The sequence below is a fragment of the Nerophis ophidion genome, linkage group LG25 (genome assembly GCF_033978795.1).
Source record: "Nerophis ophidion isolate RoL-2023_Sa linkage group LG25, RoL_Noph_v1.0, whole genome shotgun sequence".
Lineage (NCBI taxonomy): Eukaryota > Metazoa > Chordata > Actinopteri > Syngnathiformes > Syngnathidae > Nerophis > Nerophis ophidion.
The window spans coordinates 20,458,199-20,468,198 of NC_084635.1; the positions used below are offsets into that span (position 1 = coordinate 20,458,199).

At 42.0% G+C, this 10,000-nt stretch overlaps 1 protein-coding gene across 1 annotated transcript in view; it reads right to left on the reverse strand.

Annotated features, from left to right (window-relative positions):
* Positions 1 to 6,228: 6,228 nt before the first annotated feature.
* tmem276b (transmembrane protein 276b) overlaps positions 6,229 to 10,000 on the reverse strand; it is a 34,452-nt gene continuing 30,680 nt past the window's right edge. The window contains exon 4 of the mRNA XM_061887663.1: positions 6,229 to 10,000. This exon is cut by the window's right edge and continues 995 nt beyond it. The gene's annotated coding sequence lies outside the window, so the exon portion shown is untranslated.

Consider the following 10,000-nt stretch of genomic DNA (forward strand, 5'->3'; position numbering starts at 1 on the left):
TAACTTTTTAGCTTCTGCGCCTAGATGGTCCACAATGATGACTTCTGTTTTGTTTGAGCAGCTGCTTTACTGCCCTGTCACAGACACTCTTTGAAAAAATTATGGTATGTAAATAAACGTTTACAAAATATTACTGTGAAAATGACTTGCTTTACGACGTATATATCTGGGCTTATAGTTTAGTGCGGCTAATACATGCACACATATGTTTTTCTTCTAAAATGTAGTTCGTGGGTTCGGCTCAATAGTCCAGAAAATATGGTAAATAAATAAGTGGTATTTCCCCAAACTTGTGCTGCAATATACAACCATCAGTTGCATCTGGTGACTCACTACTGCTGGAAAAACTCACATCTGTAGTGGGAAGAAAAAAAATTTGGGGGGGGGGTTTAGCCACACCTTGGTCTCAAAACCACAATTTTGTGCCTCAAAAAGCCCAGTCTTTACTGTAAACAACTCATCTGCAGTCTGGTGTCTTATTTGAGTCGTGTCACATTACGATTCAGCTGTCAGCAAAGATAATCCACTGTCACCACTACAAAAAGTGGAAATACAAGCAATATCCAATTTCTATACCGCTTGTCACGGTATACCACGGGTGAGCTAGAGCCCAGGTGCACACCCTGGACTGGTAACGGGGCACATCAATGTCTGGTACTCACATTCACACTTTATGAACTATTATGAGTACCAATGACCTAACCTGCATGTTGCTGGGATGTGGTAGAACTGTTTTGGGTGTCTTTCAAGACATTCCACCTCTCATTTGGCAGTCTATCAGTCCATGCTCAAATACTCAATAGGACAGCTCTGGTCCGAGGGGAAAAAAACGGTATTATCCTCCCAGATAGCGACATGTGTGTTTATTGTTGGATGCTAAAAGTCTGAATCTGTTGTAAACACAAGACATCCACCTTTGGTTTCAGGTGCACCTTCTACCATTATTGCAACCAGGTGGAATACTAAGGAGGCTGATTGTGATTGGCTGGCAGAAGCCACACTCCAACATGTCGTCTCAAAAAGAATGATAATAATAATGGATTAGATTTATATAGCGCTTAGAAGCCATTAGAATATTATGTACCTATAAGTAAAGGGGGTCAGCGGGAATTGTTTTATGACCGGAAGTAATGGGGGAACTGCAGTATGGCGTGGTTTTCACGGGTACCTCTAGAGTAGGGGGGGGTCAGCGGAGGATTGATTTATGACCGCAGGAAACAAGAAGTATTCCTCATATCCGGCCACCATTTTAATTGTGTAGTTTTTTAAAAAGCTGTCCATAAGTCATAATGATTTATGACAGTGGTTTTCAACCTTTTTTCAGTGATGTACCCCCTGTGAACATTTTTTAAATTCAAGTACCCCCTAATCAGAGCAAAGCATTTTTGGTTGAAAAAAAGAGACAAAGAAGTAAATTACAGCACTATGTCATCAGTTTCTGATTTACTAAATTGTATAAAAGTGCAAAATATTGCTCCTTTCTAGTGGTCTTTCTTGAATTACTTTGAAAAAAAAGATATAAAAATAACTATAAACAAGTGATTCAATTCTAAATAAATATTTCTACACATAGAAGTAATAATCAACTTAAAGTGCCCTCTTTGGGGATTGTAATAGAGATCCATCTGGATTCATGAACTTAATTCTAAACATTTCTTCACAAAAACAGAAATCTTTAACATCAATAATTATGGAACATGTCCACAAAAAAATCTAGCTGTCAACAATGAATATTGCATTTTTGCATTTCTTTTCACAGTTTATGAACTTACATTCATATTTTGTTGAAGTATTATTCAATAAATATATTTATAAAGGATTTTTGAATTGTTGCTATTTTTAGAATATTTAAAACAAATCTTACGTACCCCTTGGCATACCTTCAAGTACCCCCAGGGGTACGCGTACCCCCATTTGAGAACCACTGATTTATGATTCCTACAGGCTGAAAAGGGAATGACAATTTGTAGATTTTTTGCCGTGTAGGAAGCCACCTTCTTATTAATCATGAATAATGATGGATCATGTATTGAGTGGTATCCTTGGGGGGGAAAAATACCTGAACACCAACATCCATAATTTGTTAAAGACAAGGGTGTACCCCGCTTTCGGCTCGGATGCAGCTGAGATAGGCTCCAGCACCCCCCGCGACCCCAAAAGGGACAAACGGTAGAAAATGGATGGACGGAAGTCTTGGAATCCAACCAGGATAGCTTTCTACACGCCAAAAAAACAAACAAATTGTAATTCCCTTTTCAACCTGTAGGAATCCTAAATGATTATGACTTTTTGACTACGACAACGATGGCGGACAGCTTTAAAAAAACCTACAAAATCAAATGGCGGCCGGATATGTTTAGGCCACGCCTACTTCCTTGGATAATAAATCAATCTCCTGCTGACCCCACTATTCTAGAGGTACCGTGGAAGCCACGCCAAATTCCTGGGGGGGTCGTAAACCGCCCCTAGCTTCCGGTCATAAAACAAAATCCCTTTATTGAAAGTCCATAATAATGGAATACTAAAGATTTCACACAAACGACAGAAGCCACACTCCAGTGTGTCATTGAAAAAAGACTGATAATAATAATGAATTACATTTATATAGCGCTGAGAAGCCTTTATTCATTCACGCCATGGTGTAGGTAAGATACGTTTGTAGCCTCAACGGCCCTGGGGTAGACCGACGCAAACGTGGCTTCATACATTCATTTAAGAAAGCTCAAGACCGAGGGTCGGACTTCCACCTTCACTATTAATCATAATTTGTATATTTTGGAGAACCAGCATGCTCTGCAGCAGACATTTCATTTTGGTCTGTTTATTTTGGCAGAGTTCCAGGAGTGCCCTGTTGTTTTAAACACCTATCCATCCATCTTCTTCCGCTTATCCAAAGTGGCGGGGGGGCAGCAGCCTAAGCAGGGAAGCCCAGACTTTCCTCTCCCCAGCCACTTCGTCCAGCTCTTCCCGGGGGATCCCAAAGCGTTCCCATGCCAGCCGGGAGACATAGTCTTCCCAACGTGTCCTGGGTCTTCCCCGTGGCCTCCTACCGGTTGGACGTGCCCTAAACACCTCCCTAGGGAGGCGTTCGGGTGGCATCCTGACCAGATGCCCGAACCACCTCATCTGGCTCCTCTCCATGTGGAGGAGCAGCGGCTTTACTTTGAGCTCCTTCCGGACGGCAGAGCTTCTCACCCTATCTCTAAGGCAGAGACCCGCCACCCGGTGGAGGGAACTCATTTCAGCCGCTTGTACCCGTGATCTTGTCCTTTCGGTCATAACCCAAAAACTCATGACCATAAGTGAGGATGAGAACGTAGATGGACCGGTAAATTGAGAGCTTTGCCTTCCGGCTCAGCTCCTTCTTCACCACAACGGATCGGTACAACGTCCGCATCACTGAAGACGCCGCACCGATCCGCCTGTCGATCTCACGACCCACTCTTCCCTCACTCGTGAACAAGACTCCTAGGTACTTGAACTCCTCTAGTTGGGGCAGGGTCTATTCCCCAACCCGGAGATGGCACTCCACCCTTTTCCGGGCGAGACCCATGGACTCGGACTTGGAGGTGCTGATTCTCATCCCGGTCGCTTCGCACTCGACTGCCAACTGATCCAGTGAGAGCTGAAGATCCCGGCCAGATGAATCCATCAGGACCACATCATCTGCAAAAAGCAGAGACCTAATCCTGCAGCCACCGAATCGGATCCCCTCAAAGCCTTGACTGCGCGTACAAATTCTGTCCATAAAAGTTATAAACAGAATCGATGACAAAAGGACAGCCTTGACGGAGTCCAGGCTCACTGGAAATGGGTCCAACTTACTGCCGGCAATGCGTTTTTAAACACATTCTGCAAAAAGCTCTCACAAGTTGTTTGAATTAAACTCGCAGGCCACCAATTGAATAGCACAAATAATGAAAAAGAGAGGACCTAAAATGGAACCTTGAGGGACACCACTGGTATAACTAAATACTTTGAACAAATGACTACTGTCTGCAACTGAAGCAAACAAGCTGCAGCAACACCCCAGTGACATAAATCATACAATGAAAACTAACTGACAAAAAAGAGAGGACTTAGAGGAGTGCCTTGAGGAACGTCTCAGTTATGTAAATAACAAATTTGTACCCGAGTGTTGTCAGTTTGCTACGGTAGCAAGGTTAAAATGTCAATGCAAGGATCTGCCAATGTGTTACAGAGGTCTTAGTTCCTCTAAACTACAGGAACACTCTAGCGTTTTTTAGGAATTTGCTGCAAAAATGTTTGTCTTCCAAGTTTTGAACTGAACTCGGGGATCGGTTTGGTGTCGTGATTTGGCCCCACGGCCGCCAGATGAATGGCATGACCTAAAGCCTCTCCGACTAAATCTAAACATTCGTTCATGTTCATACACCAGTTTGAGCATCACTGGTAGCAAGGTGGGGGTTCCTGGTTAGATCCCCACTTTCTACCAACCTCGTCACGTTTGTTGTGTCCTTGAGCAAGACAACTTCACCCTTGCTCCTGATGGGTCCTGGTTAGGGCCTTGCATGGCAGCTCCAGCCATCTCAGTGAGTGAATGTGTGTGTGAATGGGTGAATGTAGAAATAGTGTCAAAGCTCTTTGAGTACCTTGAGGGTAGAAAAGCTTTATACAAGGATAACCCCTTGACCATAACCCATTTACCAAGGACACAACTCAGTGACTAGGAAAGAGGAACCCTCAAAGTTTCTGTACTACCATCTGAGAAGGTTGTTTTAAGATACAAAAGAGTGAAACTTTTGGTGCTGGAACATACTTGTATCTCTGCAATAGCAGATAAATACATTGAACCATCCCCTCAGATTAGAGCTGTTCTAGCTAGTATTCAAAGATGGTGCTTGGATGAAAGGCGAAACGTCTTCTAAGACCATCTGAACAGTCCAGTTTCTTTTGATTCAATGCCCTGAGACTAATTTAAGATAAGCAAATTAGTCTCAGGGCATTGAATCAAAAGAAACTGGACTGTTCACACAACTGACCAAAAGACCTGGAAGACATTCCTTGACCTTGGACCTATTTAAGATAAGCAAATAAATCCAAGGTCAATGAATGTCTTCCAGGTCTTTTGGTCAGATTATTTGATTTCAGATGTATAATATACCCTAGTGTGAGAATATTCTAGAATACATGTCATTTTTACTTAAATCCACTAGACAAATTCCTTAATCCAAAAGCACAAAGGTAAATTTTTTTCATTTAAAGGGGAACGGCACTTTTTAAATTTTGCATATCGTTGACAATCATTATGAGAGACAAACACATGCATGTATTTTTTTTTTAGGATTCCCAGGAGGATAAAAAAAAGATTTGAAAATGCTTCCAATGGGAGTCACCGTTGTAGCCTTCAAAGCCCTCTAAAACAACTTCAAAACCCCCCATCAATGTTTTGCAAACACACTGCTAGTATATATAAAACTTAGTAACAGACACCTTTATAACAATATGTAATATGTTCAATATTTACCGTATTCTGGTCATATTAATCATTGCCGGAATTAATTCCTCAGCGCATTGATTTCTTTTTCCACAGCAGCACACTTTTGACTTTTGGCAACAAACGTGTGTCCTACTTACATAAACAAACGCGAGTGTGTTTTGTAATCATGGCAAACTTGATAACAAACAACGAAGACCACTATTTGTCTTAATGAAATTAAACAATGGATGTCCGCTAACTTTTTGCAACTCAACGCCAAAAAAACGGAAATGCTGATTATCGGTCCTGCTAGACACCGACCTCTATTTAATAATACAACTCTAACATTTGACAACCAAACAATTAAACAAGGCGACACGGTAAAGAATCTGGGTATTATCTTCGACCCAACTCTCTCCTTTGAGGCACACATTAAAAGCGTTACTAAAACGGCCTTCTTTCATCTCCGCAATATCGCTAAAATTCGCTCCATTCTGTCCACTAAAGACGCTGAGATCATTATCCATGCGTTTGTTACGTCTCGCCTCGACTACTGTAACGTATTATTTTCGGGTCTCCCCATGTCTAGCATTAAAAGATTACAGTTGGTACAAAATGCGGCTGCTAGACTTTTGACAAGAACAAGAACGTTTGATCACATTACGCCTGTACTGGCTCACCTGCACTGGCTTCCTGTGCACTTAAGATGTGACTTTAAGGTTTTACTACTTACGTATAAAATACTACACGGTCTAGCTCCAGCCTATCTTGCCGATTGTATTGTACCATATGTCCCGGCAAGAAATCTGCGTTCAAAGGACTCTGGCTTATTAGTGATTCCCAAAGCCCAAAAAAAGTCTGCGGGCTATAGAGCTTTTTCATTTCGGGCTCCAGTACTCTGGAATGCCCTCCCGGTAACAGTTCGAGATGCTACCTCAGTAGAAGCATTTAAGTCTCACCTTAAAACTCATTTGTATACTCAAGCCTTTAGATAGACTCCCTTTTTAGACCAGTTGATCTGCTGTTTCTTTTCTTTTTCTCCTATGTCCCACTCTCCCTTGTGGAGGGGGTCCGGTCCGATCCGGTGGCCATGTACTGCTTGCCTGTGTATCGGCTGGGGACATCTCTGCGCTGCTGATCCGCCTCCGCTTGGGATGGTTTCCTGCTGGCTCCGCTGTGAACGGGACTCTCGTTGCTGTGTTGGATCCGCTTTGGACTGGACTCTCGCGACTGTGTTGGATCCATTATGGATTGAACTTTCACAGTATCATGTTAGACCCGCTCGACATCCATTGCTTTCCTCCTCTCCAAGGTTCTCATAGTCATTATTGTCACCGACGTCCCACTGGGTGTGAGTTTTCCTTGCCCTTATGTGGGCCTACCGAGGATGTCGTAGTGGTTTGTGCAGCCCTTTGAGACACTAGTGATTTAGGGCTATATAAGTAAACATTGATTGATTGATTGATATTTTTGGACTAATGATCTGTGTTGGCCCTGCGATGAGGTGGCGACTTGTCCAGGGTGTACCCCGCCGTCCGCCTGAATGCAGCTGAGATAGGCTCCAGAAACCCCCCGCGACCCCAAAAGGGACAAGCGGTAAAAAATGGATGGATGGATCAAGGACTACACAACCGAATATTTTTGAAGCTGAGTATACTGAGGATGAACTACTGCTTTTAGAGGCAAGTACGAAGGAAGGGTGAGACGTTGGAGCAGACAGAAGCTGAGAGAGTGAGGTGAAAGTGATTTTGGCGCAGTAAATGTGGAACTTGCCCAATGCTATTTCGACATAAATGGAATGCTTACCCAAATAAACCGAAAAAACGTCCCTGGCCAGCTGGCCCAAACCCACAACTGTCCATCGAGCGAGTCACACTTTAATATTGTTCAAGATGCAAGCAGCACGTCAAGCGTGTTAGTACAACTACAGTACATATGTTGTTGAACTTAATGTGTACAAACAAAAGATGAAATGTGGGCTAATACTTTACAGATACAGTAATATGATTGTTCATGTTTTGTTCATGCATTACAAACTCAAACGTGTTTCCTTCCGACATAGAAGCAAGCTTATCTCTTTCTGTACCTAGCTTTTACGGTTAATACCGAAGCGTTACTACGCTAGAATGAGAGTTCCTCAGTGTTTGCTCTTACATTAACAATGTTGCTACAGTTTGGTTGTCATACAGGTTACGGAACGTTAATGAAGTATTGTTGACGGTTTTTGTATGCAATTTTGAATGGATTTAGCGGTAGAATTGTTTGCTCCCATTGGCTGCAATTATTGTCACCAAAAACGAGCTGATTTTTACATGCTCAAATGTAAAAAAAAACCAACAGCAAAAAAAACACACACAACTTTTGTCTTGTTGTCTCTCGAAATGATTGTGAACGGTTGGCAAAATTTCCGAAAAAGTGCAGTTCCCCTTTAAGAGAGGCCATTCTGATGTCTTAGGCCTGTGTCCTATCCTTCCGATTCTACATCAAGGATGCTTGCAAGCTGCTCTTTCGAATTTGTTGAGTCTTAAATGTTCATGTTGGGGATTACTGCAATAACAAAGTTCACTTACGTTTGCTAGAAGGTACAAAATACAGGATTTAAGGCGTCAAAGACCGAAATGTCTTAGTTACACATCATCTTTTCCAAAATTAAAATCACCAAGCAAATCAGCCTCTCCAGCTGCATCACCCCTGTCCCAGAAAAGCCCCTAACCATCACTGGACTTGTTTTTCCTCTACTATAAAGATGGAGAAGACGTCCCCATCGGCATTTCAACATTAAAACCAAAAACGCTGTAACATTTACCTGTACCAGTTTTAAATGAATTTCGTTAAATATTCCAGTTACACAATAAAGTAGGCAATAACACTCAAGTTCCCCTTTTTGTAGTGAAGAGCTGCATGTTACAGCTCCGCAGTTATGCATTTCGTATAAAACCTGTTTCCATTTGAGTTGGGAAATTGTGTTGGATGCAAATATTAACGGAATACAATGATTTGCAAATCCTTTTCAACCCATATTCAATTGAATGCACTACAAAGACGATAAATTTGATGTTCAAACTCATAAACTTGTTTTTTTTTTTGCAAGTAATAATTAACTTAGAATTTCATGGCTGCAACACGTGCCAAAGTAGTTGGGAAAGGGCATGTTCACCACTGTGTTACATCTCTTTTTCTTTTAACAACACTCAATAAACATTTGGGAACTAAGAAAATTAATTGTTGAAGCTTTAAAAGTGGAATTCTTTCCCATTCTTGTTTGATGTAGAGCTTCAGTCGTTCAACAGTCCGGGGTCTCCGCTGTCGTATTTTCCGCTTCATAATGCGCCACACATTTTTGATGGGAGACAGGTTTGGACTGGTTTGGACTGCAGGCGGGCCAGGAAAGTACCCACACTCTTTTTTTTGTAACACATGCTGAAATAAGCAGTGGTTTTCTGAAGTGTTCCTGAGCCCATGTGGTGATATCCTTTAGAGATTGATTTCGGTTTTTGATACAATGCCGTCTGAGGGTTCGAAGGTCACGGTCATTCAATGTTGGTTTCCGGCCATGCCACTTACGTGGATTGATTTCGCCAGATTCTCTGAACATTTTGATGATATTATGGACCGGAGATGTTAAAATCCCTAAATTTTGGGCAATAGCACTTTGAGAAACGTTGTTCTTAAACTGTTTGACTATTTGCTCACGCAGCTGGGGAAAAAAGGGTGTACCTCGCCCATTCCTTTCTTGTGAAAGACTGAGCAATTTTTGGGAAGCTGTTTTTATACCCAATCGTGTCACCCACCTGTTCCCAATTAGCCTGCACACCTGTGGGATGTTCCAAATAAGTGTTTGATTAGCATTCCTCAACTTTATTAGTATTTATTGCCACCTTTCCCAACTTCTTTGTCACATGTTTGTTGTGTATTGTTTTCCTGTCTTCTCCGTATTGCTTTTGTGTTATTTTTCCTCCATCCATTAGTTCCAACTAGGCACACCTGCGACTACTCACTGCTCAGCTCTATTTAAGTCCACCACAGTCAGCTGCTCCTCGCCGGTTAATGACTCCTGTGCTTTCCATGCCCGCATGCTCAACTCGCATCCAACCAACTCGGTACGTTCCTTCTCCTTTCTTATCACCATTCCTTCCTTCTGGTGTTTTTGTTCCCTAGTTCCCCAGTAAGCGAGAGAAGTTTTTGTCGAACCTGTTGCTGATCATCGAGAGTCCTCCTTCAGTTTAGTCCTCTTCCATGGTGTGTGCTTTTGCCCCATCGCCTTGAGTTATCCTTTTGAACTTATTAAAGACAATCTTCTTTTGTGATTCAACTCCGCCTCCCGTCTCTGCATCTTGGGATCCACTCCTTACTCAAGACACAACAATGTTGCTGGCATCAAATTCTAAATTTAATGATTATTTGCAAAATAAATAAATGTTTATCAGTTTGAACATCAAATATGTTGTCTTTCTAGCATATTCAACTGAATATGGGTTGAAAAGGATTTGCAAATCGTTGTATTTCGTTTATATTTACATCTAACAGAATTTCCCAACTCATATGGAAACAGGGTTTGTA